Source organism: Ornithorhynchus anatinus, chromosome X5 (assembly GCF_004115215.2).
Source record: "Ornithorhynchus anatinus isolate Pmale09 chromosome X5, mOrnAna1.pri.v4, whole genome shotgun sequence".
Classification (NCBI taxonomy): domain Eukaryota; kingdom Metazoa; phylum Chordata; class Mammalia; order Monotremata; family Ornithorhynchidae; genus Ornithorhynchus; species Ornithorhynchus anatinus.
Window position 1 is genome coordinate 31,458,861 of NC_041753.1, and position 13,114 is coordinate 31,471,974.

The 13,114-nt window shown below is 44.5% G+C and overlaps 1 pseudogene; it reads left to right on the top strand.

Annotated features, from left to right (window-relative positions):
* The first annotated feature begins 6,876 nt into the window (after window positions 1-6,876).
* The window catches only part of LOC100075950, a 37,842-nt pseudogene continuing 31,604 nt past the window's right edge, over window positions 6,877-13,114 (top strand).

Consider the following 13,114-nt stretch of genomic DNA (forward strand, 5'->3'; position numbering starts at 1 on the left):
AATTCAATTAGGCTGATGGTTTGTAGCACCAGAAAAGCTCACTATCCCATGGAATACATGTGTGTTTTAAAATGTGAACATTTTGAATGGTTGAATTTGGAAGTGGCTTACTTTCTGTCTTGGGGTGGAGGGGGAAGGGGTGTCATAGTTCGGAGACTCCTTGAGGTCCAGAGACTGGCTTATTTCAATTTTGGAGGAAAATTCTCCAATGCCCCATTCAGTGGTTTGCATGACATAAGTATTCAATAAATGCTTGGGAAGACATTGATTTTTTTTTTAATGGTATTTGTTACTTACTATGTGCCAGGCACTGTACTAAGCACTGGGCTAGATACCAGCTAATCAGGTTAGACACAGTCCATGTCCCACACGCGACCCACAGTCTTCACCCCCATTTAACAGATGAGGAAAGTGAGGCACAGAAGTTAAGTCACTTGCCCAAGGTCACACTAAGTGCTTCCTATCATCTGTAAAGCACCTCCTCTAAGTGCTGGGCTAGGTTGGACAAAGTCCTTATCCCACATAGGACTCAAAGTCAAAGTGGGAGGGAGAACAGGCATTGAAATGTCATTTTACAGTTGAGGAAACTGAGGCACAGAGACAAATGGTGGGATCCTCTGATTCCCAGACCCGTTTTTTAAATTATTATTGCTATTAGTAGTAGTAATAATATTAACAGGGCACACTGCTTCCTACGCTGCCTCAGTGGGGGCCCCTCATCCTGTTGTAGTGAGATTTGTTGAACACCAGTAAGTTGCCATCCTCAACTTATTTCCCTCTTTGATTCATAACCTCCTCTCTTTTTCATCTTGTATCTTTTATTGAGGTTTATTCACTGTTCTCTCCTCCCCACTTGCAGTTGGCAGAAGGGATCATAAAAGTAATTAATTATAAAAATCATTATGTGTTAAACCTCAACTTTATCTCCATTCCAGGAACGCTTTAACTGTTTGGGAATGGCAACCGAATTGTTCAGGTTAAGCTTTTATGGCTGCAGTTTCTTCCTCTCATTACTAGGAGAGTTGCAAACTAGGGACAGAAAACATTTTTACTGCTACTACCCTGTTCATCCTCTGCTCTGCTAGTCAAGTGGAGTATTGGAGAGGAGCTTTGTAATCTTTCAGCCTATTTTCATTTAGAAGCATCACCACTCTTTGAACATCTTGGGTGCCCTTTTCTGTACTTTCTCCATGTATGACCTGCCACGATGTGGCAAGCAGAATTGCATATAGTAGTTCAGAAGCTAATGTCCTAATGCACACACATATGCCCTCCCTCTCCCCTTCCCCCTCTCCCTTTCCCCTTAAATGTTGGTCTATGATATGGAATACTCCAAAACGTAATTGACTTTCTGTAATAGAATTTTTTGTGTTACCCAGGTAATTTAAAAATAAATTGCTTGCCCATCCATCTCCTTATCAAGCAGAAACTCCTCACCATCAGTTTTAAGGCACTTAATCGGCTGTGTTCCTCCTACTTATCCTTGCTCCTCTCCCGTTACAACCGACTCCACACATTTCATTTCTCTAACACCAAACTACTTACTATGCTTTGCTTTCCTCTTTCTCACCACACCCTATTTATACCCCTCTACTACATCACATATGCACTGGAGTCTGTACCCCTTAAGCACTTAGGTACTCAAGATGATGATGATGATGAATTCTAGTTGGGAGTTTTATGCTAACAATTTTGGTCTTTTGATGTTTCATACCAACCCAGTCACCTGGAGGAGGATCGATTGGTCAATCTATCAGTGGTTTTTATTGAGCTCTTACTGTGTGCAGAACACTGTACTGTTTGGGAGAGTACAATACAACAAAAATGAGACACATTCCCTGCCCATAATGAGCTTACAGTTTCGGTGGGAGACGGACATTATAGATCATTTATAATATATAATTGAAAGATATGTACATAAGGGCTGTGGGATAAGGGATGGGGCTAATAGATGACAGATCATCCAAGTGCATAAATGATGCAGATGGGAGAGTGAGCCAGGTGGGGGAGGGCTTAACCTGGGAAGGCCTCTTGGAGGAGATGTGACCTTAATATTGCTTTGAAGGTGGAGAGGGTGGTGGTCTGGTGTATATGGGCGGGGACTGAGTTCCAGGCTAGGGGAAGGAAGTGGGAAAGGGTTTGGCGGTGAGACAGATGAAATGGGGCATGGTGCTAAAGGAGCAGAGTATGCAATCTTGGTTGTAGTAGGAGATCAGTGAGGTAGGAGGGGCCAAGGTATTGAGTGTTTTAAAGCCTATGGTTTCTGTTTGATGCGGAGGTGGATGGGCAGCCATTTGAAGCTCTTAAAGAGTGGGGAGACATGGACTGAACATTTTTGTTGATAAATGATCTGGGCAGCAAAGTGAAGTATGGACTGGAGTGGAGAGAGACAGGAGGCCAGGAGGTAAGCTAGGAGGCAGATGGAGCAGTCAAGGTGGGATAGGATAAGTGCTTGCATCAGCGTGATAATAATTTGGATGGATTAGGCCAGGATGATAGGAGTCAAGTGCATTCAGAATATTGCCAGAAATTGACAGCCACATTCACTCTATTCAAAATGGACTGTGTTTTCACTTTTCGTCTGGCTCACTCACCAACCCAGCTGATTGGGAAATGGGATGACAGATTTGCTTTTATTTGTACCATGATGCAATCTGCTCTTTTGACCCATTTTGTTCAAAATCTCGATGACTTTATTGCTATTTGTCAAATGCTAAAACAAAGGTGGCTGAGAAACAAACCAAAAGAGGACTTGTAACCTCTCACTGCATATGCTACTCTTGAGTTATCTTGCCTCTCATGAGGCTCTGAAAAGATGTTTCAAGTTTTATGCTCCAGGTGCATTCCTTGGTATTATTTATAGTCCAAGGAACCTGCTGGCAGTGAAACCCCACGTGTGTGTGTGTGTGTGTCTGTGTGTTTGAAGGGGGCGGCGGGGAGAGCTTCAAAAGACCTTTGTGGTGTTCTTCCTGCAGGATCATAAAGACTGCCCATTGGTTACCACTGCAGTAACGTTGTGGTGCTTGACACTGTTTACATATCCATCTCCTTGATTTGCAGGTGTATTAATAATGTTGGTATTTGTTAAGCACTTACTACCACCTTACTGCAGAAGGCACCTCGGTTCCTTCCACATCCTTTGATTTTGGAGTGCTGCTCAAGTTCCTCCAGTCACTATTTTCAATTGTCTTATTTAATGTGCAGCACATTCCCCCCCACTTTGTATTATGGCACATCGAGTTGGAATGAAAACTGCCCAACGGTAGTATATCAGCAATAGTGGATGGCATTTTTAAGAGTTGATGGAATTTGCTAATGTTGCTTCGTCTCTTCTAAAGGAATCTTCCTTTAATTCACTCTTCATGCTAAGTCTTTGGAACTTGTGTAGAATCCCATGTTAAAGTCTCTCAAAATGTTTTGGAAACCAACCCTGACCCCCTTTTGACAAATGGAGAAATGAAAGCAGTTTGTAAACACCTTGAGGGAAGGGGTTGTGTCTTACACTGCTTCTGTACATTCCCCAAGAGCCTACTTCAGTGTCGTGAACCCAGTGAGCTCTCAGTATATGCTAGTAGTGATGCCAAGGGTAAAGACACACCGGGGAGGCTTTGCCCAAGCCAGAACTTCTGCAATGCCTCTCTTACTGGCTGTACAGCGACACACCTGTTCTGCCCTGCAGTTGGTTGGCAAGGCAGGTAGCTTCCACACTGGTAGAGTGAGCAGGCTTTAGTCCCTCATTTTGAGGACTCTGTCCTGCCATTTGATGCCAGCTTTGTAGGGGATGTAGGTGAAATGCTTCAAGGACCTACTTGGACCATCTATCAGTGAGGCTGAGCATGAGCTATGCTCTGGGAACCCTTTATGTATTGTGTGGCATCTTGGAGCCACACAAGAAGAAACCCTCCAGTTGATCAATCAATCGATCGATCGTATTTGAGTGCTTACTGTGTGCAGAGCACTGTACTAAGCGCTTGGGAGCATAAAATATAACAGAGTTGGTAAATACCCACCAGAGCTACTAACCCTCCACCTCAAGGGCCAGGTGAATATTGTTCAGATACCATGAGGCAGCACCTTCCAACTTAACTCAGAGCTGCCTTTTCCTCTCCTCTCTAGCTGTGCTTGACTGTCCAGTTTTAATAATAATGATATTTGTTAAGCACTTACTATGTGCCAGGCACTGTACTTAGTGCTGGGGTGGATACAAGCAAATTGATGTGGACACAGTCCCTGTCGCACGTGGAGCTCACAGTCTCAGTGCCCATTTTACAGATGAGGTGTCTGAGGCACAGTGAAGTGACTTACCCAACATCACAGAGCAGGTAAGTGGCCGAGCTGGGATCAGAACCCATGACCTTCTGACTCCCAGGGCTGTGCTCTATCCAGTACATGTTTTTCAGAGTTTACTGCCTTTGGTAGTCTATGCCCAGATGTCAGTTCTGAAAGAGCTTGTTTGTTTCAGATTTCCCTTGGAGCTCCATCAGGCACATGCCTAGCCTGCATCATTGGCCAAGAACACAAGCTAATTCCCAACGTTAAAGCAAGTAATATATTCCAAATTGGTGTAAAAGCCCACACAGAGTTGAATGGCAGATCACAAATAAATCAGCATTCTTTAGGTTGGAGCCAAGACCTACCAAAAGAGATGGAGTTTGGCCTTCAGCATCCCTTGTTGTTTCAAAGTCTCTGTATCTTCATGTTGTTTTCTTAAACCCAGTTCCAAAGCAGGGGCCTCAGAACCAGGGCTGCTGTGATCCTGGGTCTTGGTGGAAGTGGGTCAGACGAAACTCAGGAGGATATGTTTATTGACCTCTAGTGGGGTGGTAAGCAGCGTGGCTTAGTAGGTAGGGCACGGGCCTGGGAGTCAGAAGAACCTGGGTTCTAATCCATGCTCTGCTGTGTGCTGTGGGCAAGTCACTTAACTTCTCTGTGGTGTCTGTTTTTATATTGTGCTTAGAACAGTGCTCTACACACAGTGAGTGTTCAATAAATATGATTGACTGACTGGCTGACTCACTTACCTCATTTGTAAAATGGGGAGTAAGACTGCGAACCCCAAGTGTGGGAGATGGACTGTGTCCACCCTGATTAGTTTGTATCTACCCCAGCTCTTAGGACAGTGCCTGGCACATAGTAAGTGCTTAACAAATACCATTTTAAAAAAAGACTTCCTGAGAGGAAGGCTTTAATTGGGACCCTTACAAGGAGACAATAAATAGGAAAACATTTAGTTCCATGAGATTTTTTTTGCTGATGTTATGATTTTTGTTGATGGATTATATTTCTGGAAGAAAGAAGGCTTCTAGATAAGTAGTTCGTTCTTTCAAATGGAAAAATATGAAATGTGTTAAGAGTTCCTGGGGACTTGTGTATGAATAATCAGTTCTAGGAGCTTTGTCTGTCTATAAGACCCAAATTGGCTTCCCTGTAAGAGTGTATTGGTCCTTGGGGCCCAAAGGAAGCAAATGTTGACAGCAGGGCTTAAATCAGCATGGTGTTCTTTACTGCAGGCATTTTCGCTTTGTAGAGACATAATAGTTGGGCTGTTGTACATTTTCTCCCTCATTGTAGATTACATTTTCCAGGTGAACAGAACCTGCAGCTCTCAGATGATGTACAGCTGGGACTGAGAATAGCCCCAAACATTGCTCACATAAACCTTCTCTAGGAGCCTGCTCTTCTCCCTCAGCTCTGCCTCTCCTTATTAGCACCCCACCAGGAGCATAGCTTCCTGAAGCCACCAGTTGTGGCCCCTGGAGTTGTTTCTTGTAAAGGTCTTGTCGGTTCCTACTTGGGCCACACAACCTGAGGTTCATTCATTCATTCAATTGTATTTATTGAGTCCTTACTGTTTGCAGAGCACTGTACTAAGTGCTTGGAATGTACAATTCATCAATAAAGAGAGACAATCCCTGTCCACACCAGGCTTACAGTCTAGAAGGGGGGAGACAGACATCAAAATAAGTAAACAGGCATCAATATAAAGAAACAGAATTATAGATATGAACGTATCTGCACAAGTACTGTGGAACGGGGAGATGAGGGTAGAGCAAAGGGAGTGAGTCGAGGCGATGAGGAGGGGAGGGGAAGCTGAGGAAAAGGGGGGCTTAGTCTGGGAAGGCCTCTTGGATGAGGTGAGCCTTCAGTAGGGCTTTGAAGGGGGGAAGTGTGATTGTTTGGTAGATTTGAGGAGGGAGGGCATTCCAGGCCAGAGGTAGGACATGGGCCAGGGTTCGACTGTGGGACAGGTGAGAACAAGGCACATTGAGAAGGTTAGCATGGAGTGTGCGGGCTGGGATGTAGAAGAAGAGAAGGGAGATGAGTTAAGAAGGGGCAGGGTGATGGAGAGCTTGAAGCCAATAGTGAGGAGATTTTTTATGTTTTTTTGGATATGGAGGTTGATAGGCAACCACTGGAGATTTTTGAGGAGGGAGGTGACATGCTCAGAACGTTTCTGTAGAAAGATAATCCGGGCAGCAGAGTGAAGTATGGACTGAAGTGGGGAGAGACAGAAGGTTGGGAGGTCAGAAAGGAGGCTGATGCATAGTGGGGCCTCTGACATTTACCTGGGAAGCAGCATGGCCCAGTGGCAAGAGCATGGGCTTGTGAATCAGAGGACATGGGTTCTAAACCTGACTCCTCCACTTGGCTGCTGTGTAACCTTGGGAAATCACTTTTCTGCCTCAATCACCTGATCTGTAAAATGGGGATTAAGGCTACGTAACCCATGTGGGACAGGGACTGTGTCCAACCTGATTACCTTGTATCTACCTGAGTGCTTAGAACAGTGCTTGGCACATAGTAAGAGCTTAACAAATACCATGAAAATAATAATTTATCTGCCGTATGGATGGTCTGCAGCCCTGAGGACAAACCATGCGTCAGAGTAGGTTTCTGGAGGCCTTCTGGGAAGTATGTTTTGGGAAGTAATTTAATGTCTGTTTCTCCCCCCGCCCCCTCCGTAGACTATAAGCTCCTTTTGGGAAGAGATTGTGTCTACCAACTCTGTTATTACTGTACTCTCCCAAGTGCTTAGTATAGTGCTCTGGATACATTAAGTGCTCAATAAATATCATTGATTGATTTTTGAAGTCCTGATCCGTATAGGGTAGATTCAGCTTGCAGGAATCCTCTTTCTGCTTACCTGGGTATTCCAGTTCACTCTTAAAGTCACCCAGTTTTAAGTTCTTGACAAATAAAGGGAAGCATTCTCTTCATTTCCCCCGTCCCCCTCCCCTCCATGCCCCTGACCAACATTAGCTGTGGGTCTGAGCCAAGGACTAGGAATTTGTTCTCAAAGAATCCATTCCCCTCTTCCACCCCAGTCCTGCCTGTGTGAATGATTTTCCCTTTATCTTGATAGATCTCGGTTTCCATTTCCCTTGGAGATCCTTGCCTGAAAGAAATGTTAAAACTGCAAGCATTTTTATTACTCTGAACTCAACATCTACATCCTCCAATGATTCCACACTGCCCAAGAATGCAAATGAATAGAAAACTCAGCCACTTTCTGGGATTCAGTCACATTGGCTGTGGGGCAGGGTAACCATTTGGGACCATCATTTCTGGCTACATCTCCTGGCTAAGAGCAATAATACTCTGCCTTCCAAATGGCTCTTTGGTGGCCATGTTGCGTACCATATATATGCTTTCGCATTCCTTGGAGTATCCCTACAAGTTGGGGATGAGGTATGCTGGAGTTTTTATGTATCTATTTTTCATATTGAGCTGCCTCTTGTGGAGAAATAGAAAACAGCAGGCTCTTGGGTGATCTCTCTAGACATCAATAAGTTCATACCAAAACCTCCTAAGGAAGACCCAATGTGTGTGTGTGCGTGTGTGTGTGTGTGTGTGTTTGGGGGAGAGGGGTAGGAAGGGGGAAGAAGAATGAAAACGTAAAATTTCACCTTTATTTTGTCATTTCTCTCCCTCCCAAAAACTTCTTCAGAACCCCTGTCTTTGATAGCTTCATAACTGAAGTGTCAGTATTTCTAGGGCTCTGAATATATACTTGGATCAAATCTGTAAGATCTGTAGTCTGTGAACTATTCACATTCATTTTTGAGTTTCCTTTCCCACTTCAGTTCAGCCCAATCAGAGAGCAATTTTAAAAATAAAATCCTGATTTTCATAGCTGGCGTTCTCTGTTAGGGGCTCCAAACAGATTCAAAGCTTGGCTATCAAATGGCTTGTTAGCTGCTATCTGGTCTCTTTAAGCTTTTAGATTCTGGTTGATTTATAGTTTGCACTGTTAATGACCTTCAGAAAAAGGAATGTAAAATGCACAAAGAAATTTTAAGTCATTTGAGAAGGAGTAGACGAAGTGATGACAGATGGATAATGAATAGAGGGTAAGTGCCAAGGGAAATTTTTTTTCCTAAACAGAAAAATCAAAAGGACCTCTAATTCTTTGTAAGCCCGAAAAATACACTGGGTTTTTGGGGGTCTTTTAGGTATCAATATTAATCTCAGCTTGTATGAACCTGTAGCCTTTCTCCAAGCCGCAGATGGAGATAATGATCGTTGATGGCTCTCAGAAACTCCGTGTTCACTTTTTTCATCTATGTACAAGATTTGGGCCCACCAAAATCTTTGCGTCTGTCATCATGGGGCCCCGACAAGTTGAGGAATTCATCCTGTCCAAAGTCATGACTTTGGAGAATACTCAGGTCAGTCAGAGAGCTCCCAAATCTAAGTCAGGTGGCTAAATGTAAGCCCTCCTCCCTCTTGACTTTCCCAAAAACGGTCAATCCATTCTCCTGGATCACGAGCACTGAGGATGGGAGGCGGAATTTGACTCCTATTACAATGTGTTGACCTTATCGTTTTAAGTGTAATCATAGCTGTTGCTTTGAAGCCCAACATTTAACAGCAGTTGTTTCCAAATATATAAAATGTTTTCCGCTCCCCGATAGTCTATTTAAAGAACTAGTCTCCCAAGTCGCCCATGGATGTTTGATATAATTTCTGTGTTTCTCCTGGCTTATATTCCAGTTGTCAAAAAGTCAAAACACAAACACTAGCTGCCCAGATTCAGTTACAGTTCAACATGGTAATTGTTAGATCACTCAGTGGGAGAAAACTCCAAAAAGTCACACAAGCATTTATTATTATGCATATGCATTTTTAATGTCTTATTCTCTGTATAACCTTAGATCACAATGCAGGTTAAATTTCCCTTGCTGATTTAGAAGCATAATGTAAACTCTAGACACAGTTAATGATATTGCAATGTAAAAGTGTTCTGTGGCAAACTAAAGACCTTGCTTAGCACTGCAAACTGAGGGTTCATTTCAATGTGATCATTGAGGCACTATGCAGAGATTATGCATTTATTGTATTTTTTTCATGAATACATGAATGAATAATAAGTTCAACAAACAAGAGTTTCCTACTGGGTATGTCAAACAAATCACTCTGCAAAGTGCTCTGAATTTCAATCTGTCACTTTCCATACCCCTGGGCCCCTAGCAGCCTGGGTTGCTGCTGCTGCAGAGTGAGCCCTGACTGGACAGGAGGGCTGGAAGCTGGGAGTTAGGAAAGATGAAAGATGGTGGTGGTGAATAGGTCCTTGTCTACTCCAGGAGGCCCAGCCGGGGCTTTCTCAGAGAGGTTATCTGTATCTGGGAGAAGAGAATGGGAGCTAGCTTCCTTGCTGACGGGGAATTGAGTTTTCAAAACATGGGCTGAGCCAGAGGCTGGCGTCTGTACACTACTGTTAAAAGCTCTGTTTTTTTCCCCAAAGTGTTCCACACGGAAGATTAGAGAGAGCATACCACCCCTTCTCTGCCCCCTTCGCCCTCATACCTTTCCCCAGACAGTCTGCTCATCCCCAAAACAAAGCTTGAAGAGCAGGTGACAACAGACCACGGTCAACTAGCAGCTTCTTCACCCCTCAGGCCTGTGTGTATTAGCTGTATGGTTAATTGCATCTTGCTATGTGGGCATCTGGGCTGGGGTTCGTTGCTTGAGGCAGGACAGTCAGAGTGCTTTGGGGACTTGCTCTGTACTCCAGGATGAAATTCCTGGGGGTGTCTGATGCAGTTCTCCCTCTGAACATCCTTCACTGTGCTTCTCATGCCAATGATGAGAAACTTTAGATGATAATGGTATGGGGAGCCTGCCTCCTATTGTGACTGCTTACACAGTGTCCTCGTTGTCACCATCATCCTCAATGCAGCATTCTTCTCAAATAATTTTCATCATCCTTTCTTCTTGGACTATAACAACAAATACCACAATACATTAGTCATAATAATGATTGTGGTATTTGTCAAGCATTTACTATGTCCCAAGCACTCTACTAAGCTCTGGGATAGATAGAAAATCCTCAAGTCTCACATAGGGCTCACAGTCTGGACGGGAGACAAGGTGTTGAATCCCCACTTTGCAGGTGAGGGAATGAGGCACAGAGAAGTTAAAGGACTTGCCCAAGGTCACACAGCAAGTAAGTGGCAGAGTCAGGATTCGAACCCTGTTCCTCAGAATTGACTAGTCTGCTTGAAGTCCAGGTCCTGCTGAAATCTCACAGGACCCAATCTGGAACTTGACTTCTCCGGCCTCATCTTGCTCCCATCTTCCTAACTGTGTGATCAGTTTCTGACCCCATTGTGTCTTTGCCCCTGCAGCGTGGAGGGCACTAAGGCAAAGAGGAGCCACTGTGACTCCTCAACAGCAGCTGCTTTCCCTCCTGTTTTTCTTGGAGTTTGACATCTACCCACAAAGTTTGTTTGACCCTGGTATCTGATGAGGCATGACAGGCTCCAGCACAAACTTCAAAGTGCTTGAGACAGTGTGACAAACTTCGTTTGGGCTGACTGTCAGGTTTTGGCCTCCAGTCCTAAGCAGTCAAGGGTTCTGAATGGTTTAGCTGGTGGCCAGTGTGGTCAGCTTCAGGCCGCATTTCTGATAGTTTTTTAAAAATTGGCTTCTTTCCCCAGGATGACATTCCTGGGTGGGGTGTCTGATGCAATTCTCCCTCTGAACAAAACCAGGAGGGGAAACAATTGGGTGGAACTGCATGGCCCCTGAATTTGAGAAGAGAGGGGGCATAAGGAAGACACATAAGTCCCTCTTCTTCATATTAACCAACTCCCTCATCCTCTTCTCCTGCACACTGTAGGGATGAGGGGAAGGGGTCTGACATGGAGTTGAGCTGGAGCCAGAACGGACCAGGTGAAATGGGTCACCAGCCTGGCTCTAGTCTGACCCCAGAGTGCAGCTCTAGTGTTGGGGGAGTGCCTGGAAGGTACTTTTATTATTGTTTATGATATTTGTTAACTACTTACTATGTGTCAAACACATTTCTAACCACTAGAATAGGTACAAGTAAATTAGGTCAGACACAGTCCTTGTTCCCCATGGGGCTCACAGTCTAAGTACAGTTGAGGGAACTGAGGCACAGAAAAGTTAAGTGGCTTGCCCAAGATCACATAGCAAGCAATTGGCAGAGAGGGGATTAGAACTCAGGTCCTCTGACTCTCAGGCCTGTGTTCTTCCGACTAGCCTTGCCGCTCAGCAACCTGGTGAATTCTGCTGCCCCCCTTGGGGTTTGGGCAGGTTGTAGGGGCCCACACTGGATGTAGGACTCCCAAACAGAATGGTGGGGAGGTCCCTCAAGATTGGCCTAGAGTGGATAAAAGCAATAAATCCACCCTGAACTGGGTTGGGAGGGAGTGCTTGGGTCCCCAAAGAGGCTCTGAGTATAGTGGCGTTTTGTTAATGGAAGTGTTCGGCTGGCCTTAGGGTCCCTCTAAGGCCTCCTGGGGTCCCCCTGGGCCTGCTGGATGTTGTTCATGAATCATGGCTAGTCCTCAGAGGAGCAAGGTCACACCAAGTGTTGTGTGAGTTGCCAAGACTTAGTATGCCAAAGTAAATGAGCTTTTTGGAGGCAGCAGCTAGCATTTGGGAAATGACTTCTTCCAAGGGGACCAAATGGTCCCCGAGGTGCTAACAGACTGAATTTTCCTTGCAGAGACAAATCACTGTGATGACACACTGAGTGCTCTGATTTGCTTTGAGGAGTTTCCTCATGGTGGCATGGTGCTCTGAGGTACTGATGCTCTGGGACACGTTAAATAGATTTCTCCAAGCACTCTGGGGCCGATTCCACTTGCTTCCTTTAACCATCTCTCTCAGTGTGATGCTCCACTCCAGGGTGGACACTCGTTCAGGCCCTGGATCATTCTAGAGAGCTATTTTGGTTTTCTTATTTAGGTTAACACCTCTCTCTGGACCGCAGTGAATTCAAGGAAGATGTGAGTCATAGTCATTTAAATGATTGGAAATATCAAGCTTTTGTGGGCTAGACACTTTTCCTGGCTGTCATGGCAAGTGTGTGTGTATGTGTGTGTGTGGTGGGGAAGGGCGGGGGGGCGGGTTTGCATGGTGAGGAGGGTGGATAGCGGATGGGAAGGAGTTTGAGGGAAAACAGCCACATTCAGCCAACCACAGCTCTTGCCTGGTTCCAAACCAGTAGCTCCATCCCCTGCCCCAATCCCTCAGAGGGCCACGTTTTGCCCACCCAATATATAATGTGGGGTTCTTAGGCTGTTTGGAAAATGTGGATCAGCAGCACCAATCCAGTAATCTTGGGCTTGGAAAATCCTCAGAATATTTCCTTGATAGCATTTAAGTACCAATTAATTAGATCTAGAAAATGTGATAAATAATGCCTGTAACAGGTACATATGGTATTTGTAGCATATCTGTTCCATGTATACTAATCTGCAGTAAATTGTTTGATCAGTTGGTAGTTAGCATGCTGTAAATGTATTAAATGCTGTATTTATATCTCATTGATCAAAGTGCTATGGAACATTGCATATGGTTTTTCTGGATCCGAAAATAAGTTTTTCTGCACCTTCCATATGGAAACATCTCTGCTATCCTTATATGGCCAAAGTGTATTTACTTTCTTAGAATAGTGCAGGTTGTGTTTTATACTAATAATGTGTGTAATAATAATAATGTTGGTATTTGTTAAGCGCTTACTAGGTGCCGAGCACTGTTCTAAGCGCTGGGGTAGACACAGGGGAATCAGATTGTCCCACGTGGGGCTCACAGTCTTAATCCCCATTTTACAGATGAGGTAACTGAGGCACCGAGAAGTTAA